General features: G+C 46.1%; 1 protein-coding gene across 6 annotated transcripts in view; it reads right to left on the bottom strand.

Moving 5' to 3' along the window:
- Window positions 1-26,220, bottom strand: part of LOC5565736 (PDZ domain-containing protein 2) — a 317,629-nt gene that overhangs the window by 1,228 nt on the left and 290,181 nt on the right. The window lies entirely within an intron of this gene.

The following is a 26,220-nucleotide window of genomic DNA, read 5'->3' as shown; positions in this document are numbered from 1 at the left end:
ACTTGCTACAAAACTTGTATGAGATCGTTACAAATACAAAACATTTAATGCTTAAAACTATAAAAAAAAACTTTGAGTTCATTCACAAATTTTATGCAGTTATGACTATTGGACACCCTCTCTTCATCAATTTCTCACAAAATGATTCGCATTCGTGTATAGTGTGGCAGTTCCATTGAGCGGCGGAGGATTTACGCTGGTCAGCAGACGACATTGACCTGAGTTTTTTTTATTGCACAAGACTGGCAGATTTATGCTTTATATGTTTCTTCCAGGGATTATCAAAGAAAATCTGTACGAGTTTATCCAGCGCACAGTATTTCAATAGGCTAAAATCGTGAACTTAATTCAGTAGCACTATTAACTTTCCTAATGCATTAGGAAAAAGTTACACATTATGCATTAAGGGTAAAAAATTACCCATTACTTTGAAACGCTTTTAAAAATTCATTTTGAACCGATTTTCGTTCTTTAAGCTTTATATGGAAGGTATGGGATTCTAGAATGGAACCCTGGTTATTCTGGGCACAAAGGAACCTGGAACCTGTTTCAGAAGGAACCGGCGTATATCATATTCATACACATGTATATAACGACTGTTCAAATTTCATGGTTTTTCTTTCCGATTTACAAGAGCACCAAGAGGACCAACATTTAGATTTTGTCGGAGTATTCCGAAATCTGTTCCGCTAGGGTGTGATGTGGAAGTTTTCAGACCATCATATAGTTCCACCATGCGATGTCTTAAAAGACACGGTTTTTCATCCACATGTAAATGGACACCATGCCAAACACCTAGCGTTACGTCCCTACTGGAACAGAGCCTGCTTCTCAGCTTAACGGAGTTAAGCTTAACTCAGTTATTAACGGAGAGCACTGCCATTTGACTATTTTTGCCTTTGTATATCGTGTGGCAAGCACAAAGATACTCTATGCCTGGGAAGTCGAAAAAAATTCCAACCCGGAAAGGTTCTCTACCGGTGGGATTCGAACCCATACCCCTCAGTTTGATCTTGCTGAAAAGCTGCGCGTTTAAAGCTAAGACTATATGGGCCTCTCAAACATCTCAATCTCAAATTCCATTTCCGTTATTATCAATTTCGGATTTTTATTAATCATTCGAAAAGCCGTAATTCATGTGTAAACGACATTTTATTTCTAGTGAATTATAATTTTTGGCACCAATCGCAATTTTGAGATCTGTTCAAATAGGGCACCAGACGTTCTTTTAGGCAAACCTCCAGAGATTGTTTTAAGAATTCCTCTCTAAATATCTCCAGATACTCATCCAGAGAATTCTCCAGGAATTATTTCGAAGATTTCTTCAGTGATAATCTATACCGTAATCCTTACAGCAATTTCTTCACTTGGGCTTTGGCCAAAGATTCCTCCCGGAAGAACTTTTGTTCGCCATGACACATTTTAGACCGATTTAGATTGGGCTCCAGGAACATCTTAGCAATTCCACCAGGAGTTTCTCCAGGGATTCGTCCGAGGATTCCGGCAAACATATATTTACAGGGATTCGTTTTAAGATTTCCAAGATCTCCAAGATCTGTTTCAGGAACTCTTTCAGGAAAGCTCCGGAATTTTTCCAGAGATTTTTTAAGCGATTTCTCCTGAAAATCAAGGATTCTTGCAGAGAATTTTTCAAGGCTACACTTTTTTTAATTTTGTGGAGGGATTATAAGTGTATGTTAAAGTTCAATTAGTGGTTTTCGTATCTTCAAGTTTTTATCCAGGGGTTACAGTAGGGCAATTTCTTCAAGGATTACTCAATATAATTGGATTTCGGCTTTCAGTCACGAATTAAGCGTTGATTATTTTAAATCATTGCCAACGTTAAGATCCAGTTGTTGGGAAATGTTGGCAATGATTTAAAATAATCAACGCTTAATTCGTGACTGAAAGCCGAAATCCAATTATCATAATCAAAGTCCAGTCAATCTTCGTTTACTCAATATATTTCTCTAGTGATTTCTTCAGAATTCCTGCAGGAATTTCATCAGAAATTATCTTAAGAATTACTTCAGGGATTATTTTAGGAAAATCTCTACAAAAATTCCTCCAGTAGGGTGATCAAAGTAATTTGGACAGACCGTTACGCGTATATAATTTGGCCATTTACGGCAAAATCAAACGGAAGTGGCCAAATTATATACGCGTAACGCACTGCCCAAATTACCTAAAACACCCTACATGCTCTACATTAATTCCTTTTGGAAAATCTCTTCGTGGAATCCTCCAGAGATTTCTTCTGGGATTACTACAAGAATTATTCCAGGGATTTCTCCTGAAAAATCTCAACAGGGGGGTTCATAGATTCCTACAGGAATTTCTCCAGAGATTTCTCCAGTAAAATCTCTACAGCGATTAGTGCAAAGATTTTTTCAGCTTTTTCTTCGGGAGTTTCACAAAGGATTGCTTCAGAAAAATCTCTTGGTGATTTCCTCTAGAAATTGTTCCAGGGATGAGCTGATAGACAATCAACTGCATGTTTTTATAAAATATGCTTTTCGTCCACACAGTCTTTTGGGTTCATTCTACGAGTGGCGTGAGGTGACAATTGTCGGTCTCGTATAGCGAGGTGACAATACTCGACTTGAGTTAAGTGGCTATCCATTTGATTTGTATGGCTAGTCACTTCACTCGAGTCGAGAATTGTCACCGCGCTATACGAGGCCAACAATTGCCACCTTACGCCACTCGTTGAATAACCTTATTTATTATAAAAAAGCCATTGAAAAAAATAAAGACTGCGTAGTCAAAAAGTATATTTGGTGTTTCAGGGATTTTTTCAGGATTTCCTCCAGAGATTTCCTCAAGAATCCCTCGATAGGCTCCTGCAAGAATTTCTCCAGGGATTCTTCCAGGAATTAAACCGGGATTCCTCAAGGGGTTAAGAAAACAAGTTCCTAGAGGAATGTCTAAAAAATCGTAGATGAAATTATTGATGAATTCTTATTCATTTTGATGAAATCCCTGGAGAAATTCATGGGCGAATCCCTGTAGGAATTCTCTACGAATTCCCTGGTTGAGTTTTTGGAGGGCCAGAACGAATGTCTGGAGAAATTTTGAGGGGAATCCCTGGAAGATTACCTGAAAAGATCCCCAGAATAATTCATGTAGTAATTTTCCTGGATTCATGCCGGAGAAAAATCCTAAAGGAAACTCTTGAGGAGTCCCTATAGGAATTCATGAAGTTATTTCTTGTAGTATCCCGAAAGGAGAATTTCTGAAGCGATCCCGGAGGAAATCTGAGGAATAATTCATAGAAGAATCTCAAGAAAACTACCAGAGGAAATTCTGGAAAAATATCTGGAGTAATCCTTGAAGAAATCGTCGTACTGTAACTTGGAGAAAGCTTTGAAGACATTTCTGAAGGAACCATTAGAGTACTCCCGACTAGATAGAAGAAATAAGATTATAACAGAATGTGTTGCTCTGATATGATTTTTTTATATCGCCAGTTGTAATAAAACATATACCGTTAGTAGTTAAAATAACGAAATTTACACCAATTAAATATAGAATCCTTTTTCTTCTTGGCATTACGTCCTCACTGGGACAGAGCCTGCTTCTCAGCTTAGTGTTCTTATGAGCACTTCCACAGTTATTAACTGAGAGCTTTCTTTGTCAAAGTTGCCATTTTGCATTCGTATATCGTATGGCAGGTACGATTATACTCTATGCACAGGGAAGTCAAGGAAATTTCCATTACGAAAAGATCCTGGACCGACCGGGAATCGAACCCAGATACCTTCAGCATGGCTTTGCTTTCTAGCCGTGGAATCTAACCACTCGGCTAAGGAAGGCCCCAAAAAAAGAATCCTATTAAATTTATAGCAAAATTATTACAGAACGTGTTTCAGACATGTCACAACATAACAAAATTATTGCAAATTTTGTTACTGTTCATAATTTTAGATGTATTACAACTAAGTCACAAACACAATGTCAAAAATATAACAAATGTTGTAATAAAATAGTTACTAAAAATGTGACAAGTTAAGAAGAAACCATCTTGATAGCAACATTACATCAACTTCTTTTTTTTTAACAGCTTTTGTTACAATATGTAATAATCTTGTTACCACAGGTCGGGTCTCTGAAAGAAAATTTGGAGGAATATCAGGAGGAGTCTCAGAAGTAATCTCTGGAAAAGTTCCCTGAGGGATCCTTGGAGAAATTCCTGGAGGAATCCTAGTAAAGATTTTACTGGTGGAATCTATGGAGGATTCACTGGAGACATTCCGGCAGAAACTCCTCTAGAAACTCTTGACGATATCCCTGTAGAAATATCCCTGCAAAAATTCCTGGATTAATCCTTGAATCCCTGGAGGAACGCCTGGCAAAATTCCTGAACGAATTGCTGGAGGTATTTCTGGAGCCCTATCGAATCCGGTCTGGTAGCAAACAAAATTTCTTCCTGGAACAATCTCAGGGGAACCGCTTATGGAATCCCTGGAGAAATTGATGTAAGGATTAGAGTAGAGACTATCTTGTGGCTACTGCACATACGGCTACAGCACGTGCAGAGTAACTCTATCTTGAACTGTATTCCTCCTTTACTCTATGGTGCCTTAAATATTGAGTTAAGGAGAGTTGACTGTATAATCATTTTTTTTTTTGGCTGTAACGGAAATGATATTATGCCAATCGGCACCGCCAAAAATGACCCCAATGCACAAGGGAACGTTTTTCTAAACGTGATTTTTGTGGAATGGTATCACCGATCAAAAATTTTCTAAAAATATGGCGCATATATTGGATTCTAGGTAAATGATAGTTTGCAAATACTGCCACCAACATACTATGATTGCACGAGAAAATGATCCATTTTGACAGTTTACACAATTTTGTAGAACAATGTTGCTACCGAAATCCTCACATTTTCAAAATATTTGAGAAAAACGGTTTTTGGGGGATCGTTCAGAAAATACCTCCATATTTTGGAAATGTGACTAGATACAAACTAATTGTCTTTGGCAAAGATTTTTGTATTTAAGTTATCTATAACTTTGCCAAAGATACCATATTTAAAGATCGTTATTTCAGTAATTTTTATTTTACAGCGCCGTTTGCGGCAAAGTTGTAAACTAACATTTACCGCCAATACATGCGGTATATTTTTTAAAAAATCTCGTCCGAAGACACTGTTCCAGAAATATCACGTTTAAGAGTGCTGCTGAATTAAGTTCACGATTCTGGCCTATCGAAATACCATGCAGCGCTTTTTCCAGTAATAATTCCAAAATTTGGCATCTTACAAAGCGTTCTTCGAGGGATTCCACAAAGGAGTTTTTTTTTTTCAATTTAGCTCGGTACTACCTACGATATTTCTCTAGATTTTTTCTGATATTTTTCCAGAAATCTAATCTAATACTAGGCCAAAAATATTCAAGAATTGAAGATGTTGCTTTTTAAATTCACAAGGAATTACTCCAAGAAACTTTACAGAAGTTTTAGCAGAGTCCTCCGTAAACTTTCTCAAATTTTCACTATTAAACCACTAAATTTTTCGACAGTTGCTTTTGAGTTTCCTAATGAATTCATTCAATGAATTTTAAGTAGTTCTAATTAATCCCTTTGGAAATTACACCCAATATTTGTCCAAATTTTATCTGAAAATATCTTTAGATCCATTCTCTGAAAAAAAATCTTGATGATTCTTTTATAAATCTACTATGAATCATTTTATAAATTTTATCAAGAATCCCTCCTCCAAGAAAAAATCTCAAGGTATTGAAGGACCTTGAAGTGCGTGCAGAGATACCTATTAAGAATTAAGGTGAAATAGCGCCAAAACCTTGAATGGCACACATCTCGCAAAAGAAGCATCAATCTCAAACGACAGTGAAATTTCTATTTTAGCACTGTGTATTAGCAGAAAGTTTAAAATAAGAACATCGGCTTAGTGTGTTCGTTAATTCTGCAGATTAGTGCCTTTGAAATCATGAGTAGGGATGTAAGCCATGTTTGGATTGAAACATGTTTCACCTTAACTAAGACTTTCTATTCAGATTTTTTTCAAATTATTGTCTTCAAAGATTTGTTTAAAATTTCCCATTATAGGATTACTTTAGAAACTAGTTCAAAACACTAACAATAATAAGTAATAGGGTCCTAAGGTCCTATTTCAATGTGTGTATCAATCGCTTGAACTTACACGTTTAATCACTTGAAATACACGTTTAATCAATTTTCTAATGTTTTGTATTGATATTCTTTTTTGAGTGAAATATGTTTCTCTGTACCTTACGAAAAATGTTGGATAGGAATAACCCCAGTGGTTTTTTGTCGGCAAAGTGAGCGTCAAACATGATTAAAAGTGCCAAGGATGAAACTTCTACGCATTTTTACCCTTCTTACAACCATAAGAAGGGTATAAAGATCGCTTGAAAAACCGACTTTTGATCCGAGGCCCGGAGGGCCAAGTCTCATATACCAATCGATAGAGCTCGACGAACTGAGCACATGTCCGTGTGTTTTTTTTTTTTTTTTTTTCATGCATCTCTAGGAGTTACAAAAAAATCTTCTCAAGACTGGCCTGTATTTGTTCATGCTCATGCCACAGTGTATGGTTTGGCACTGTGTGGGATTCGCAATGGGGCGCCTACCCACTAAAAAACAGTCTCCTAGGTACACCGTCACCGTAAAGAATTCTTCTCCGGCACCACCTTGCGGTATTACTTCGAAGAAGAGGCGACACATGCTACGCGCACCCTTCATTAAGCCCTTCGGCTCCATCATTAATTTGTTAGTTCCATTATTAATTTGTTTCGCTTTCAGCGAATGCCATGCCATGCTGAGCCCTTCGGCTCCCATTAATAATTTGTTAGTATTCCTAGTTTGTGATCTAAACATGCCATATTCAGCCATTCGGCTCACGATACCATGGGTGCCAGAAACTCCCTGACGAAGGAAGTTCTCTCGGTGCTGGACGCGTGCCATTTAGCACTCCAGGTTCTCGCGCACTACTCGGATAGTCCCCGGCGGTGAATCTACCCTACCCCGACGAAGAGTTCCCCGGAGGTGGAAGTTCTTCCGGTACCGATGCTGCCCGGATAGGTGCCAAGGTCGATCCTGCGATTCCGGTTGGTGGATGACTTCCGGTTCACAGGTGCCCTGACGACCAATTTGGCAAGACAATTCACACCGTCTTCAGCTCAAGGCTGCACAGACTGAACAATCACAAACATTAGGCAACGGACAACACGAAACACCCAGTAGCCCAATGATGAATTTTTCGTTTGACGAAAAGTTTCTACCGACTGGAGTGGGAATCGAACCCACACTTCATGGCACAATATGCCTAAACGACTGACGCCGCTAACCGCACGGCCACAAAGCCTACAACTTCCGGTGCTTTTCCACGATCTACTCGGTCCGGTCCCCGATCATGCATACCTACCGGTTGGGTGCCGAGGTCGGTTCGGCGATTCCGGTTGGAGACTGACTTCCGGTTTACCGGCACCTCAACGACCCAGAACCAGTACTGCGTCGCGTTCTGCTCGGTCTAGTCCCTGGCGGTGGATCTAGCCATTTAGCTCTTCAGCATTTGTGCGCGGCTCGGGCAGTATACGACCGGGCTACGAAACCCGACCCGAGTTGTCGCCGCGCGCACTTGCTTGTTCCTCCCTCCACTTCCGCTGAAGCAATGACATTATTTTCGTCACCGCCATGTTCACCGCGTTCCACATCACCTCATCGCTACACATTCTATCCACTACGTTGTCTACGGTTACGTCAGCCCCGCAGACCGCTGTCATCTCGCTACGTTCCGCAGCAAAACGTGGACACTCGAAAATGACGTGTTCCGGCGACTCCTCTACGACTGGGCACTCAGCGCAGAGCGGCGACTCTGCGTGGCCGAACCTGTGCAGATATTTCTTGAAGCAGCCGTGACCTGACAAGAACTGCGTCAAGTGGAAGTTGACTTCTCCATGGGATCTGCTCACCCGCACATGTCCGTGTGTGTGTATGTGTGTGTGTTTTTTTTTTTTTAATTTTAGAAGGTGGTAAATTACATTTACGAACTAACCCAGCGTTTCACGTTCGATATGGAGGCTAGTCATATCGAATTCGTCCATCGTGCGCCAGAGTGTCGGACTCCTTTATACCGACTAAAGTCCACCTTCGCCCACGAGCCATTCCCCCCGGAACTGCCTCTTGGCATTACTTCATGGGGGAGGCTATTGTGCTAAGCACTGCACTGCTCCTTGCTTCTTACGCTCCTGTACTTCCCTTGCTCTCTTCGTACTGCTGGCATCGCGCCATGTTTCTACTACCGCTTCTGTCATTGCTACGCTTCGTTGCTCTGCTGCGACGTGTTTGGGGCTGACATCTCGCCAGAGCCCTGCGCAACTGTTGCGCCTGCTGTTAATCCGCCGATTCTCGAGTTCTCCAGGTTGGACCAGTTGGATACCGAGGTCGGTCCAGCGATTCCGGTTGGAGGGTAGCTTCCGGTTCACTGGCGCCCTGACGACCCAAAACTGGTGGTTGTCACGATCGCTACTCGGCATAGTCCCCGACGGTGGAGCTAGCCTACTCCAGCGGAGAGTTCCCGACGTAGGAATGTCTCCCGAAACCGATAACGTTACGCGTTTGTTCCCGCATCACTGCTGCTGACCGGTGAAGTGCCGAGGTCGATCCAGCGATTCCGGTTGGAGGATGGCTTCCGGTTCACTGGTGCCCCGACGACTTAAGCCGGTGACTCGCTACGGACTACTCAGAATAGTCCCCGACGGTGGATCTATCCTACTCCGACGAAGATTTCCCCGACGGCGGAAGATCTCCCGAACCGATGCTTTCCGGGCTGATGCCGAGGTCGGTTCTGCGATTCCGGTGGAGGGAAACTTCCGGTTCACAGGCGCCCCGACGACCATTTGCCGGTGCAACTACGCGTTCTACTCAGTTAGTCCCCGACGGTGAACTTAACCTACTCCGAAGCTGACCGGGCTGATGCCGAGGTCGGTCCTGCGATTCCGGTGGTGGGAAACTTCCGGTTCACAGGCGCCCCGACTACCATTTGCCGGAGCTGTTTCGCGATCTACTCGGTCGGTCCGACGATTCCGGCTGCCCCAACGATTCAGAGCCATGTGCTGTCCGCTGTGTAGAGTGCCGCTGCTCCTCTCGCCATCTTCGTTGTAAAAGAGACATCATCTGAACGATAGTTCTGTTTACCGCGTCCCATTTCTCTTCGTCGGCACACATTCGTTGGACGATATTGTGCACATTAACGTCATTGCCGACGACGGATGTCATCTCGGCTCGCTCATGCTCGAAGCGCGGACATTCGAAGACCACGTGCTCAGGGGTTTCGTCAACATCGCCGCACCCGGTGCATAACGGCGATCTTGCGTGTCCAAACCTATTGAGGTATTTCTTGAAACAGCCATGGCCAGACAAAAACTGCGTCAAGTGGAAATTCACTTCTCCGTGTTTTCTGTTTACCCACGTCGACAGGCACGGAATTAGACGGTGGGTCCATCTACCGTTCTCAGCGCTATCCCATTGCTGTTGCCATTTCCTCATGGTTTCATCCCGGGCTCTTTTCCGAATTCCCCGCGTGCGTCGGTCCCTGTAGCACTCGCTGTCCTCTTCGAGTTGAAGGCTTATAGGGATCAATCCTGCAATCACACAGACTGCCTCCGATGATATCGTACGATACGCGCTCGCCACACGCATGGCCATCAGTCTGAACGTACTGTTCAGCCGGGAGCGGTTCCTCTTCGTCTGCAGTGCTGTCACCCACACGGGGCCAGCGTATCTGAGTACCGACGTCGACACGCTCGCCAGTAGTCGCTTCTTGCTGCTGCTGATCGCTGAGTTGTTGGGCATGATCCGGGATAGAGCTGATATCACCTTCACGGCCCTCTCACATGCATAATCGACATGGCTGTTGAAGCTCAGCCGATCATCGATCATCACTCCCAGGTGTCTGGATTCCCGCTTTGAGTCGATGGTACACTGTCCAACCGAGATTCTCGCCTTCTGCACTGCCTTTCGGTTGCTTATCATCACAACTTCGGTTTTGTGATGGGCTAACACAAGCTTCTTCCCTCGCATCCATTCTTCCACGGCGTCTACTGCTTCGGTAGCAAGTATCTCTACTTCCTCTAGTGATTCGCCGATGACTACGAGCACCACGTCATCCGCGAAGCCGACGATCTTCACACCCCGGGGGAAGCTCAGCTTCAACACTCCATCATACATAGCGTTCCAGAGAGTCGGGCCAAGAATAGAACCCTGTGGGACGCCCGCTGTGACTGTCGTGCACCTTTTCCCAGCGTCTGTTTCGTAGATCAGTGTACGATTTTGAAAGTAGCTCCTCAAAATCTTACAAAGATACTCGGGGACCTCCAATCTGTGCAGCGATTCGGCGATCGCAGCCCAACTGGCACTGTTGAAGGCATTTTTTACGTCTAGAGTGACCACACCGCAGTACCGATTTCCTCTCCTCTTTTGCTTCCGCGCCGTATCCATAGCTTCCACGACCGTTCGGATGGCATCAACGGTGGATCTACCTTTCCGAAAGCCGAACTGCATGTCACACAGGCCGTTTTCTCCCTCCGTGTATTTCGTAAGCCAGGATTACTCGCTCCAGCACTTTGCCAACTGTGTCCAGCAGACATATCGGTCTATATGCTGAAGGATCTCCAGGAGGCTTGCCTGGTTTAGGCAGCAGCACCAGCTTTTGTCGCTTCCAAATGTCGGGGAAGTTACCCTCCTCGATACATTTTTGCAGTACGATCCTGAACATATCTGGGTTTTCTTGGATTGCTGCTTGCAGAGCTACGTTGGGGATACCGTCTGGTCCCGGAGCCTTCCTGGTTTTTAAGGCTTTCGCCACCGCGATCAGCTCATCGTTCGTTACCTGGGCTTCTTCTTCGTCGTTATCCTGAGCTCCGTAAGGTGTGGACGGCCAGCTCGTCGGTTCGTGCCGGGGGAATAGCGCTTCAATGATGGTCTTCATCTTCTCCGGACACCTATCGGGTGGTACAGCTGGGCCCTTCAACTTCGCCATTGCAACTCTGTAGGCGTCACCCCACGGGTTTGAATTGGCGTTGCGACAGAGCTCCTCCAGACAGGCTTTCTTGCTGAGCCGAATTTCCTTGTTGAGAGCGGTTTTCGCCGCCTTGTACGCTGGTCTTCGATCTGCTCTTTCAGCGTCGTTGCGGGCTCTCTGCATCATTCTCCTAGCCTGAAAGCAGCTTGTACGCAGGTCGGCAATCGTCGAGTTCCACCAGTAAGCTGGGCGGCGACCATGTCGCGGTTTACCTTCCCTCTGCATGGTTGCATCGCACGCTCGTACTAATGCCGCTGTCAACTCATTCGCAGTAGCGTGTTGAGCATTGCGCTCCAATCTCAACGCCTCAACAAACACCTCCTTGTCAAACTGCGACGTTTTCCACCTCCGCTCTTTCGAAGGGATCGCACGTGCTTCCAACTGCCGTCCGCTACCAATATTGTACCGAAGCGCTTGGTGGTCACTGTGCGTATACTCCTCACTCACTCGCCAGTTCAAACTTCCTGACAGCCCAGGGCTATAGAAAGTTACGTCAATAATTGACTCTCGACCATCCCGACGGTATGTGCTGGTGGTACCATCGTTGGCAACATCGACGTTTAGCCTTGCCAAGGCCTCCAGTAGACTGCTCCCTCTTGAGTTGGTGAAGCGACTGCCCCATTCTATGGCCCACGCGTTGAAATCGCCGGCTATGACGACTGGTCTGCGGTCTGTGAGCTCTTCAGTCAGCTTGTCGAGCATCTCGTTGAACTGGTCAATAGACCATCGCGGGGGTGCGTAGCAGCTACAGAAGAAGACTCCGTTAATTTTGGCTATAACAAAGCCTTCATCTGCACGATGTACCACTTCCTGGAAAGGATATCTTCCCACCGTCCATATCGCCACTGATTTTGCGTTGTCTGCTATCCAGTTCCCATCGCCGGCCGGGACACGGTATGGCTCCGAGATGATAGCCACATCGCACTTGTACTCCGCCACAGATTGCCTCAGCAAGTGTTGTGCTGTGTCACAGTGGTTGAGGTTAATTTGAATTACCTCCACTGTGGTTTGGTAGCAGTCGCCTTCATGAAGGCCGGGCATCGCAGGCCTCCTGTAACGTGGTTGTTATTATCTCCGTTAGCGCAGATCATGCACTTTGGAGGCTTCCGGCAGGCTTGCGCCTTGTGGCCTTCTTCTCCGCACCTTCTGCATAAATTACCTCTGTCCGGCCCCTTGCAGAATCTAGCCAGATGGCCGTACTCGTGGCATCTATAGCATGCTTCCGGTTTCTGAGAGACGCTCAGTGGACCAGCCTACTTTAATCTTCTCCGTTTTAAGTGCCTTGACGGCCGCTTCAATCGGAAGCCTAATTGATGCTATTAGCATTCCGGATGGCCCTTTTCTTATGCGGATCTGCATCTGCACTTCTCCTAACATGCACTGCTCTTTCATGACAACCCTTACATCGTCGTCCGTAAAGATTGCGTCCAAGTTCTTGCATTCAAGGACTGCCTCCGGACACACGGCTCTCACTTCTACCGTATTACCCATGGCTTTCTCGGCGAGCTCTTTGTAGGAAGAGCTGCTGGCCATCGGGTCTCGTTTTAGCTCCAGGATCATATCTCCGGTGCGGGTGCGCCTGACTTTCCGCACGTCTGCACCCAGCTGTTCGAGCTCCGGGTTTGTCCGCATTGCACGGAGAACCTTCTCGTACGAGTCATCGCTTGCCTTGACTATAAGCGCCTCACCTCTCTTCCGGCCCTTGAAGAGGCTTTGTTTTTCGGACCTGCTCTTGGTTTTCGTCTTCCGATTTTTTGCCTTGACGATTTTCCATGGGGTATCGTTGCCTTCCTTGGTGGTTGCTGCGTTCGCTGGGCCTGACTCGTTGACGCGGGTGTCCTTGTGTTTCTTGGAACCACCCGGTCTTGCATCTCCTGGTGATGCTCTTGGCCTCTTCGGTGTGAAGGGCACGCTCTCCGTCCTCTGGGATTTGTCCCTCTTTGCGTTGGTTTCCCTCGCAAAAGTAATTGGCATCGCCGTTTGTTGAATCGGCACTTGCCTTATTTCTAAGGCAGTCTTGGCCGCCGACAACTCCTTCTCCGTCGATTCCACTTTCTGTGCAACGACCGCCCATTCCTTGACAGCTAGTCCAAGGGTTCCTTGGATCTTCAACACCAAAGTCTTGATGTCTTTGTGCACATTACTTCTTTTATCGACGAACTCGTGCAATTCGTCCACCAGTTTCTTGGCTGCTACAACTCTCGGTAGCTTTGGCACCTTCGACCATGCACTGACCTGAGCCTGTTGCTGCTGCTGAAGCTGTTGCTGCTGCTCTCGAGGCTGCTGCTGCTGCTGCTGCTGTTGAAGCTGTCGCTGTACCTGCTGCTCCTCCTGATTGCGCTGCTGTTGCCCTAGCTGCGATGGTGGTGACCGTACTAAGCCACCTTTAGCGAAAGGGTTCGCCGCGCCTTCTTCGATCTCAATTATACTCTCTTCCATTCTTCAGGGTCCCCCCTCTGGGCCGCTATCATTTCCCGCCGTACGTAGTCGCCTTTCATGATCCCATGGTTATCTTTGCAAGCAGGGAGGCCATGCAAGGGTTGACACGATCCCTTATGAGAATCGTGTTCAGAGCCGGATCGGCGTAGATCGGGGTTTAGTCATCCGAGCCTAGTACTCATCACTTAAGGCCTGCCAAGGTTTTACCGGGACGGGGGCAATCGCACCATTAGCCTACTCGCCGTTTCAAGTTGGTATCACCCATCCTTACTCGGGGAATAGAATAACACGACTGTCAGCTCTGTGTCGCAATGTGGTGTGTAATCCGTAATCCGTGTCCTGTCCGTTGTTCTGCGCCGTGACCAGTATACCATAGTCAGGATTTTACTGGCATCCATCCTGATGTGCCGGTTGGCACTCCAGAGGGCTAAGATACTTTGAAAGCGGTACCAGGTCGCTTGTTCAGGGCTACTTGCAGATCTGTGTTTTTTTGTAGAGATTCACCAGAGCCCACTGATGAACCCCCGCCACATCCTAGGTAGACCATGCTTGAGCCCCTGGTCAGATGGACCAGACGCTCGGCCACCTCCCGAAGGAAGTACCAAAGGTGGTATTCCATACGGCTGTATGTATGAGTTTCGCTTGGAAAGGGTAAAAATCCCAAGCTCCCACCTGGCACCTCCTCACTCTAGCTGATGTCAGAAGGACAACAGTGCCCAGGTTGCACTACCAGCTAAGTACGCAACCCTTAGCTGGCGGTCTTTGTCATCGTTAGACCCGTGGAAGCGTGAGGTAGGGGCTTGTGAGGACCAGAGCTATGTTGGACGCTCCTTCCTGGTTGTCGACTCACCATTTTGCAACCCTGTGTGTATGTGTGTGTGTGTGTTACAAAAACTGTCACTCAATTATCTCAGCTGTTTGTCAACCGATTTAAACACTTTTAGCTCTAAATGAAAGCTACAACATTCCCATAGAACGCTATTGAATTTCATTGCGATCGGACATTTCGTTACAGAGTTATGATTCAAACAGTATCGTGAAGTACTAGAAAAAGCATATTTTATTACTTTCAACTGTTTGCATTTTGATCAATTTCTCAGCCATTTTTGAACCGATTCGAGTTCTTTTATCGACTTATGGAAGCTCTAACATTCATTCATAACCCTTCAAATTTTCATTGAAATCGGATTATTTGTTACAGAGATATCAATAGAAGAATTTTGTAAAGTACTGGAAATAAATAAGTTTATTTTAGAATATTCAATTTTTTACATTTTGATCAATTTCTCAGCTATTTTTGATCATCATTCATAAATATGCTGCAATCGAACGTAAAGTTACAGAGATAAAAATCGATTTTATCCAAAAAAATCTCTAAAATTCCTCTTTTTACCCTTCTTACAACCATAAGAAGGGTATAAAGATCGCTTGAAAAACCGACTTTTGATCCGAGGCTCGGAGGGCCAAGTCTCATATACCAATCGATAGAGCTCGACGAACTGAGCACATGTCCGTGTGTGTGTATGTGTGTGTGTATGTGTGTGTGTATGTGTGTGTGTATGTGTGTGTGTATGTGTGTGTGTGTTACAAAAAATGTCACTCAATTATCTCAGCTGTTTGTCAACCGATTTAAACACTTTTAGCTCTAAATGAAAGCTACAACATTCCCATAGAACGCTATTGAATTTCATTGCGATCGGACATTTCGTTACAGAGTTATGATTCAAACAGTATCGTGAAGTACTAGAAAAAGCATATTTTATTACTTTCAACTGTTTGCATTTTGATCAATTTCTCAGCCATTTTTGAACCGATTCGAGTTCTTTTTATCGACTTATGGAAGCTCTAACATTCATTCATAACCCTTCAAATTTTCATTGAAATCGGATTATTTGTTACAGAGATATCAATAGAAGAATTTTGTAAAGTACTGGAAATAAATAAGTTTATTTTAGAATATTCAATTTTTTACATTTTGATCAATTTCTCAGCTATTTTTGATCCGATTTGAGCTCTTTTTCCATCGATTGAAAGCTTTGACATCATTCATAAACATGCTGCAATCGAACGTAAAGTTACAGAGATAAAAATCGATTTTATCCAAAAAAATCTCTAAAATTCCTCTTTTTACCCTTCTTACAACCATAAGAAGGGTATAAAGATCGCTTGAAAAACCGACATTTGATCCGAGGCCCGGAGGGCCAAGTCTCATATACCAATCGATAGAGCTCGACGAACTGAGCACATGTCCGTGTGTGTGTATGTGTGTGTGTATGTGTGGTGTATGTGTGTGTGTATGGTGTGTGTATGTGTGTGTGTGTGTTACAAAAAATGTCACTCAATTATCTCAGCTGTTTGTCAACCGATTTAAACACTTTTAGCTCTAAATGAAAGCTACAACATTCCCATAGAACGCTATTGAATTTCATTGCGATCGGACATTTCGTTACAGAGTTATGATTCAAACAGTATCGTGAAGTACTAGAAAAAGCATATTTTATTACTTTCAACTGTTTGCATTTTGATCAATTTCTCAGCCATTTTTGAACCGATTCGAGTTCTTTTATCGACTTATGGAAGCTCTAACATTCATTCATAACCCTTCAAATTTTCATTGAAATCGGATTATTTGTTACAGAGATATCAATAGAAGAATTTTGTAAAGTACTGGAAATAAATAAGTTTATTTTAGAACAGGGCAGGCAATCGTCAGATTCGTCACAGTGAGATGACGAAATAAAAAAAGACATCGTCATCCAGTATAATAACTCCGGCAGGTCGTCGTCTCGTCATCGACGAAAGAATGCACGACGAACGTCAATCCAAAATCGTCAACGAACCACTTGGTCTTCATTCCGTTCGCTCCCTTTCTCAAACGAAGGAGGCGTTTATTGTATATTCGCTTGCTATGCACAAAACGGCGATTGCCATCCCAGAATTGCTTGTATTGGCGATTAACCCCGCACCACTCAAGCTTCAACAATAGCTCTGTTGGTTAAGAGAGATGCGGTTTGGGTTCCCGCATCACTGCTGCTGACCGGTGAAGTGCCGAGGTCGATCCAGCGATTCCGGTTGGAGGATGGCTTCCGGTTCACTGGTGCCCCGACGACTTAAGCCGGTGACTCGCTACGGACTACTCAGAATAGTCCCCGACGGTGGATCTATCCTACTCCGACGAAGATTTCCCCGACGGCGGAAGATCTCCCGAACCGATGCTTTCCGGGCTGATGCCGAGGTCGGTTCTGCGATTCCGGTGGGAGGGAAACTTCCGGTTCACAGGCGCCCCGACGACCATTTGCCGGTGCAACTACGCGTTCTACTCAGTTAGTCCCCGACGGTGAACTTAACCTACTCCGAAGCTGACCGGGCTGATGCCGAGGTCGGTCCTGCGATTCCGGTGGTGGGAAACTTCCGGTTCACAGGCGCCCCGACTACCATTTGCCGGAGCTGTTTCGCGATCTACTCGGTCGGTCCGACGATTCCGGCTGCCCCAACGATTCAGAGCCATGTGCTGTCCGCTGTGTAGAGTGCCGCTGCTCCTCTCGCCATCTTCGTTGTAAAAGAGACATCATCTGAACGATAGTTCTGTTTACCGCGTCCCATTTCTCTTCGTCGGCACACATTCGTTGGACGATATTGTGCACATTAACGTCATTGCCGACGACGGATGTCATCTCGGCTCGCTCATGCTCGAAGCGCGGACATTCGAAGACCACGTGCTCAGGGGTTTCGTCAACATCGCCGCACCCGGTGCATAACGGCGATCTTGCGTGTCCAAACCTATTGAGGTATTTCTTGAAACAGCCATGGCCAGACAAAAACTGCGTCAAGTGGAAATTCACTTCTCCGTGTTTTCTGTTTACCCACGTCGACAGGCACGGAATTAGACGGTGGGTCCATCTACCGTTCTCAGCGCTATCCCATTGCTGTTGCCATTTCCTCATGGTTTCATCCCGGGCTCTTTTCCGAATTCCCCGCGTGCGTCGGTCCCTGTAGCACTCGCTGTCCTCTTCGAGTTGAAGGCTTATAGGGATCAATCCTGCAATCACACAGACTGCCTCCGATGATATCGTACGATACGCGCTCGCCACACGCATGGCCATCAGTCTGAACGTACTGTTCAGCCGGGAGCGGTTCCTCTTCGTCTGCAGTGCTGTCACCCACACGGGGCCAGCGTATCTGAGTACCGACGTCGACACGCTCGCCAGTAGTCGCTTCTTGCTGCTGCTGATCGCTGAGTTGTTGGGCATGATCCGGGATAGAGCTGATATCACCTTCACGGCCCTCTCACATGCATAATCGACATGGCTGTTGAAGCTCAGCCGATCATCGATCATCACTCCCAGGTGTCTGGATTCCCGCTTTGAGTCGATGGTACACTGTCCAACCGAGATTCTCGCCTTCTGCACTGCCTTTCGGTTGCTTATCATCACAACTTCGGTTTTGTGATGGGCTAACACAAGCTTCTTCCCTCGCATCCATTCTTCCACGGCGTCTACTGCTTCGGTAGCAAGTATCTCTACTTCCTCTAGTGATTCGCCGATGACTACGAGCACCACGTCATCCGCGAAGCCGACGATCTTCACACCCCGGGGAAGCTCAGCTTCAACACTCCATCATACATAGCGTTCCAGAGAGTCGGGCCAAGAATAGAACCCTGTGGGACGCCCGCTGTGACTGTCGTGCACCTTTTCCCAGCGTCTGTTTCGTAGATCAGTGTACGATTTTGAAAGTAGCTCCTCAAAATCTTACAAAGATACTCGGGGACCTCCAATCTGTGCAGCGATTCGGCGATCGCAGCCCAACTGGCACTGTTGAAGGCATTTTTTACGTCTAGAGTGACCACACCGCAGTACCGATTTCCTCTCCTCTTTTGCTTCCGCGCCGTATCCATAGCTTCCACGACCGTTCGGATGGCATCAACGGTGGATCTACCTTTCCGAAAGCCGAACTGCATGTCACACAGGCCGTTTTCTCCCTCCGTGTATTTCGTAAGCCAGGATTACTCGCTCCAGCACTTTGCCAACTGTGTCCAGCAGACATATCGGTCTATATGCTGAAGGATCTCCAGGAGGCTTGCCTGGTTTAGGCAGCAGCACCAGCTTTTGTCGCTTCCAAATGTCGGGGAAGTTACCCTCCTCGATACATTTTTGCAGTACGATCCTGAACATATCTGGGTTTTCTTGGATTGCTGCTTGCAGAGCTACGTTGGGGATACCGTCTGGTCCCGGAGCCTTCCTGGTTTTTAAGGCTTTCGCCACCGCGATCAGCTCATCGTTCGTTACCTGGGCTTCTTCTTCGTCGTTATCCTGAGCTCCGTAAGGTGTGGACGGCCAGCTCGTCGGTTCGTGCCGGGGGAATAGCGCTTCAATGATGGTCTTCATCTTCTCCGGACACCTATCGGGTGGTACAGCTGGGCCCTTCAACTTCGCCATTGCAACTCTGTAGGCGTCACCCCACGGGTTTGAATTGGCGTTGCGACAGAGCTCCTCCAGACAGGCTTTCTTGCTGAGCCGAATTTCCTTGTTGAGAGCGGTTTTCGCCGCCTTGTACGCTGGTCTTCGATCTGCTCTTTCAGCGTCGTTGCGGGCTCTCTGCATCATTCTCCTAGCCTGAAAGCAGCTTGTACGCAGGTCGGCAATCGTCGAGTTCCACCAGTAAGCTGGGCGGCGACCATGTCGCGGTTTACCTTCCCTCTGCATGGTTGCATCGCACGCTCGTACTAATGCCGCTGTCAACTCATTCGCAGTAGCGTGTTGAGCATTGCGCTCCAATCTCAACGCCTCAACAAACACCTCCTTGTCAAACTGCGACGTTTTCCACCTCCGCTCTTTCGAAGGGATCGCACGTGCTTCCAACTGCCGTCCGCTACCAATATTGTACCGAAGCGCTTGGTGGTCACTGTGCGTATACTCCTCACTCACTCGCCAGTTCAAACTTCCTGACAGCCCAGGGCTATAGAAAGTTACGTCAATAATTGACTCTCGACCATCCCGACGGTATGTGCTGGTGGTACCATCGTTGGCAACATCGACGTTTAGCCTTGCCAAGGCCTCCAGTAGACTGCTCCCTCTTGAGTTGGTGAAGCGACTGCCCCATTCTATGGCCCACGCGTTGAAATCGCCGGCTATGACGACTGGTCTGCGGTCTGTGAGCTCTTCAGTCAGCTTGTCGAGCATCTCGTTGAACTGGTCAATAGACCATCGCGGGGGTGCGTAGCAGCTACAGAAGAAGACTCCGTTAATTTTGGCTATAACAAAGCCTTCATCTGCACGATGTACCACTTCCTGGAAAGGATATCTTCCCACCGTCCATATCGCCACTGATTTTGCGTTGTCTGCTATCCAGTTCCCATCGCCGGCCGGGACACGGTATGGCTCCGAGATGATAGCCACATCGCACTTGTACTCCGCCACAGATTGCCTCAGCAAGTGTTGTGCTGTGTCACAGTGGTTGAGGTTAATTTGAATTACCTCCACTGTGGTTTGGTAGCAGTCGCCTTCATGAAGGCCGGGCATCGCAGGCCTCCTGTAACGTGGTTGTTATTATCTCCGTTAGCGCAGATCATGCACTTTGGAGGCTTCCGGCAGGCTTGCGCCTTGTGGCCTTCTTCTCCGCACCTTCTGCATAAATTACCTCTGTCCGGCCCCTTGCAGAATCTAGCCAGATGGCCGTACTCGTGGCATCTATAGCATGCTTCCGGTTTCTGAGAGACGCTCAGTGGACCAGCCTACTTTAATCTTCTCCGTTTTAAGTGCCTTGACGGCCGCTTCAATCGGAAGCCTAATTGATGCTATTAGCATTCCGGATGGCCCTTTTCTTATGCGGATCTGCATCTGCACTTCTCCTAACATGCACTGCTCTTTCATGACAACCCTTACATCGTCGTCCGTAAAGATTGCGTCCAAGTTCTTGCATTCAAGGACTGCCTCCGGACACACGGCTCTCACTTCTACCGTATTACCCATGGCTTTCTCGGCGAGCTCTTTGTAGGAAGAGCTGCTGGCCATCGGGTCTCGTTTTAGCTCCAGGATCATATCTCCGGTGCGGGTGCGCCTGACTTTCCGCACGTCTGCACCCAGCTGTTCGAGCTCCGGGTTTGTCCGCATTGCACGGAGAACCTTCTCGTACGAGTCATCGCTTGCCCTTGACTATAAGCGCCTCACCTCTCTTCCGGCCCTTGAAGAGGCTTTGTTTTTCGGACCTGCTCTTGGTTTTCGTCTTCCGATTTTTTGCCTTGACGATTTTCCATGGGGTATCGTTGCCTTCCTTGGTGGTTGCTGCGTTCGCTGGGCCTGACTCGTTGACGCGGGTGTCCTTGTGTTTCTTGGAACCACCCGGTCTTGCATCTCCTGGTGATGCTCTTGGCCTCTTCGGTGTGAAGGGCACGCTCTCCGTCCTCTGGGATTTGTCCCTCTTTGCGTTGGTTTCCCTCGCAAAAGTAATTGGCATCGCCGTTTGTTGAATCGGCACTTGCCTTATTTCTAAGGCAGTCTTGGCCGCCGACAACTCCTTCTCCGTCGATTCCACTTTCTGTGCAACGACCGCCCATTCCTTGACAGCTAGTCCAAGGGTTCCTTGGATCTTCAACACCAAAGTCTTGATGTCTTTGTGCACATTACTTCTTTTATCGACGAACTCGTGCAATTCGTCCACCAGTTTCTTGGCTGCTACAACTCTCGGTAGCTTTGGCACCTTCGACCATGCACTGACCTGAGCCTGTTGCTGCTGCTGAAGCTGTTGCTGCTGCTCTCGAGGCTGCTGCTGCTGCTGCTGCTGTTGAAGCTGTCGCTGTACCTGCTGCTCCTCCTGATTGCGCTGCTGTTGCCCTAGCTGCGATGGTGGTGACCGTACTAAGCCACCTTTAGCGAAAGGGTTCGCCGCGCCTTCTTCGATCTCAATTATACTCTCTTCCATTCTTCAGGGTCCCCCCTCTGGGCCGCTATCATTTCCCGCCGTACGTAGTCGCCTTTCATGATCCCATGGTTATCTTTGCAAGCAGGGAGGCCATGCAAGGGTTGACACGATCCCTTATGAGAATCGTGTTCAGAGCCGGATCGGCGTAGATCGGGGTTTAGTCATCCGAGCCTAGTACTCATCACTTAAGGCCTGCCAAGGTTTTACCGGGACGGGGGCAATCGCACCATTAGCCTACTCGCCGTTTCAAGTTGGTATCACCCATCCTTACTCGGGGAATAGAATAACACGACTGTCAGCTCTGTGTCGCAATGTGGTGTGTAATCCGTAATCCGTGTCCTGTCCGTTGTTCTGCGCCGTGACCAGTATACCATAGTCAGGATTTTACTGGCATCCATCCTGATGTGCCGGTTGGCACTCCAGAGGGCTAAGATACTTTGAAAGCGGTACCAGGTCGCTTGTTCAGGGCTACTTGCAGATCTGTGTTTTTTTGTAGAGATTCACCAGAGCCCACTGATGAACCCCCGCCACATCCTAGGTAGACCATGCTTGAGCCCCTGGTCAGATGGACCAGACGCTCGGCCACCTCCCGAAGGAAGTACCAAAGGTGGTATTCCATACGGCTGTATGTATGAGTTTCGCTTGGAAAGGGTAAAAATCCCAAGCTCCCACCTGGCACCTCCTCACTCTAGCTGATGTCAGAAGGACAACAGTGCCCAGGTTGCACTACCAGCTAAGTACGCAACCCTTAGCTGGCGGTCTTTGTCATCGTTAGACCCGTGGAAGCGTGAGGTAGGGGCTTGTGAGGACCAGAGCTATGTTGGACGCTCCTTCCTGGTTGTCGACTCACCATTTTGCAACCCTGTGTGTATGTGTGTGTGTGTGTTACAAAAACTGTCACTCAATTATCTCAGCTGTTTGTCAACCGATTTAAACACTTTTAGCTCTAAATGAAAGCTACAACATTCCCATAGAACGCTATTGAATTTCATTGCGATCGGACATTTCGTTACAGAGTTATGATTCAAACAGTATCGTGAAGTACTAGAAAAAGCATATTTTATTACTTTCAACTGTTTGCATTTTGATCAATTTCTCAGCCATTTTTGAACCGATTCGAGTTCTTTTATCGACTTATGGAAGCTCCTAACATTCATTCATAACCCTTCAAATTTTCATTGAAATCGGATTATTTGTTTACAGAGATATCAATAGAAGAATTTTGTAAAGTACTGGAAATAAATAAGTTTATTTTAGAATATTCAATTTTTTACATTTTGATCAATTTCTCAGCTATTTTTGATCATCATTCATAAATATGCTGACGACTTTTTCCATTTGACGGAGACGATTGCCTGCCCTGTTTTAGAATATTCAATTTTTTACATTTTGATCAATTTCTCAGCTATTTTTGATCCGATTTGAGCTCTTTTTCCATGATTGAAAGCTTTGACATCTTGACATCTTCATAAACATGCTGCAATCGAACGAAAAGTTACAGAGATAAAAATCGATTTTATCCAAAAAAAATCTCTAAAATTCCTCTTTTTACCCTTCTTACAACCATAAGAAGGGTATAAAGATCGCTTGAAAAACCGACTTTTTGATCCGAGGCCCGGAGGGCCAAGTCTCATATACCAATCGATAGAGCTCGACGAACTGAGCACATGTCCGTGTGTGTGTATGTGTGTGTGTATGTGTGTGTGTATGTGTGTGTGTATGTGTGTGTGTGTGTGTGTGTATGTGTGTGTGTGTGTGTGTGTTACAAAAACTGTCACTCAATTATCTCAGCTGTTTGTCAACCGATTTAAACACTTTTAGCTCTAAATGAAAGCTACAACATTCCCATAGAACGCTATTGAATTTCATTGCGATCGGACATTTCGTTACAGAGTTATGATTCAAACAGTATCGTGAAGTACTAGAAAAAGCATATTTTATTACTTTCACTGTTTGCATTTTGATCAATTTCTCAGCCATTTTTGAACCGATTCGAGTTCTTTTATCGACTTATGGAAGCTCTAACATTCATTCATAACCCTTCAAATTTTCATTGAAATCGGATTATTTGTTACAGAGATATCAATAGAAGAATTTTGTAAAGTACTGGAAATAAATAAGTTTATTTTAGAATATCAATTTTTTACATTTTGATCAATTTCTCAGCTATTTTTGATCATCATATCATAAAATGCTGCAATCGAACGTAAAGTTACAGAGATAAAAATCGATTTTATCCAAAAAAATCTCTAAAATTCCTCTTTTTACCTTTCTTACAACCATAAGAAGGGTATAAAGATCGCTTGAAAAACCGACTTTTGATCCGAGGCCCGGAGGGCCAAGTCTCATATACCAATCGATAGAGCTCGACGAACTGAGCACATGTCCGTGTGTGTGTATGTGTGTGTTATGTGTTGTGTATGTGTGTGTATGTGTGTGTGTATGTGTGTGTGTGTGTTACAAAAAAATGTCACTCAATTATCTCAGCTGTTTGTCAACCGATTTAAACACTTTTAGCTCTAAATGAAAGCTACAACATTCCCATAGAACGCTATTGAATTTCATTGCGATCGGCACATTTCGTTACAGAGTTATGATTCAAACAGTATCGTGAAGTACTAGAAAAAGCATATTTTATTACTTTCAACTGTTGCATTTTGATCAATTTCTCAGCCATTTTTGAACCGATTCGAGTTCTTTTATCGACTTATGGAAGCTCTAAACATTCATTCATAACCCTTCAAATTTTCATTGAAATCGGATTATTTGTTACAGAGATATCAATAGAAGAATTTTGTAAAGTACTGGAAATAAAATAAGTTTACAATCGAACGTAAAGTTACAGAGATAAAAATCGATTTTATCCAAAAAAATCTCTAAAATTCCTCTTTTTACCCTTCTTACAACCATAAGAAGGGTATAAAGATCGCTTGAAAAACCGACTTTTGATCCGAGGCTCGGAGGGCCAAGTCTCATATACCAATCGATAGAGCTCGACGAACTGAGCACATGTCCGTGTGTGTGTATGTGTGTGTATGTGTGTGTATGTGTGTTTTTTTTTTTTTTTTTTTTTTTCATGCAACTAGGAGTTTAAAAATCTTCATAGACTGGCCTGTATATGTTCATGCTCATGCCAGTGTAATTTTTGGCGCGGTGTGGGATCCACTTAGTGCCTTCCCCACTAAAAACACTCTCCTAGGTTTAGTACCATCACCATCACCCTCCGGAACTACCTTCCGGTATTACTTCGAAGGGGAGGACAACGTGCTGAGCGCACCACTTCAATTTGTTATTCTACATGCTGAGCCCTTCGGCTCCTGAGCCCTTTGGCTCCTGAGCCCTTCGACTCCTGTTAGCAGTTTTAAAACCGTTCAACGACGTGCCTCATGCTGAGCCCTTCGGCTCCACTCGTTAGTAATTTGTTAATACCTATTTTCGCCCTTTGGCGACCCGTCAATTTGTTAGTACCTACATGACACGTCTACTCAACTAGTCCCCGGCGGTGAACCTAGCCTACACCGACGAAGAATTCCCCGGCGATGGAAGTTCTTCCGATACCGATTCTTCTTTTGCTGCTGCTACTGCTGCTCTTCATTTTTTTACGGGCCGACCGGTAGGGTGCCGGAGTCAGTCCAGCGATTCCGGCGGAGGCTAACTTTCGGTTCACTGGTGCTCCTACGACCCGGGACCGGTGCTACGTCGCGTCTACTCAGCTAGTCCCCGGCGGTGGATCTAGCCTACTCCGGCGGAGAGTTCCACGGCAAAGGAATATCTCCCGGAACCGAGCAGTATCACTTTCCCTTCGTCCGCTCTTTTAGAGTGTCGAAAACAGTCCGGCGCCCTTCTTCGTTCGGCAGGGCTGCCTACGTCATCTGACGCTGCTCCTCTCGCCATGTCCGCTGTAGTGTTGACATAATCTGAACAACAGATCGGTTCACCGCGTTCCACTTATCTTCATTACTACACATCTTTAGGACGAGGCTGCTGTGCAAACCGTGGGCAAGTAAAGACTACGTGCTCTGGTGTTTCTTCTATGTCTCGGCATTCAGGGCACAACGGTGACCTTGCGTGGCCGAACCTGTGCAAGTACTGCTTAAAGCAGCCATGACCAGACAGGAATTGCGTCAGTTGAAAATTAATCTCGCCGTGCGCTCTAGTGGTCCATATCGACACGTTTGGAATCAGTCGGTAAGTCCACCTGCCCTTCTCTGCGTTGTTCCATTGCTGCTGCCATTTACTAAGCGTGTTGGCTCTCGCTCTGTTCCGGCCTCTCCCTGTGGCTCGATCCCTGTAGCACTCGCTATCCTCCTCCAGTAGAAGGCAGATAGGAATCATTCCTGCTATTACGTGCACGGCGTGCGATGATATCGTTCGATACGCACTCGCTACACGCATTGCCATCAGCCTAAACGTACGGTTCAACTGGGCACGATTTCGTCCTGTCTTCAGTGCCGCCGACCACGCTGGAGCTGCATACCGGATGATCGACGTTGACACGCTCGCCAGTAGCCTCCTCTTGCTACTGGTAATCGCAGAATTGTTAGGCATAATTCGGGATAAGGCCGATATCACCTTTGTCGCCTTATTGCAGACGTAGTCGACGTGACTGTTGAAATTCAAACGGTCGTCCAACATCACGCCCAGGTGTTTCACTTCTCGCTTCGAGTTTATGATGCACTCACCGACCATGATGCTCACATTTTGTACTGCCTTCCGGTTACTGATCATAACCAATTCAGTCTTTTGATGGGCCAACGCTAGCTTCTTCTCTCGCATCCAATTTTCCACGGCAT

This window comes from Aedes aegypti, chromosome 3 (genome assembly GCF_002204515.2).
Source record: "Aedes aegypti strain LVP_AGWG chromosome 3, AaegL5.0 Primary Assembly, whole genome shotgun sequence".
NCBI classification, from domain to species: Eukaryota; Metazoa; Arthropoda; class Insecta; order Diptera; family Culicidae; genus Aedes; species Aedes aegypti.
The sequence above is the reverse complement of the archived record's forward strand: the minus strand, read 5'-3'. Positions and strand labels throughout refer to the sequence as shown.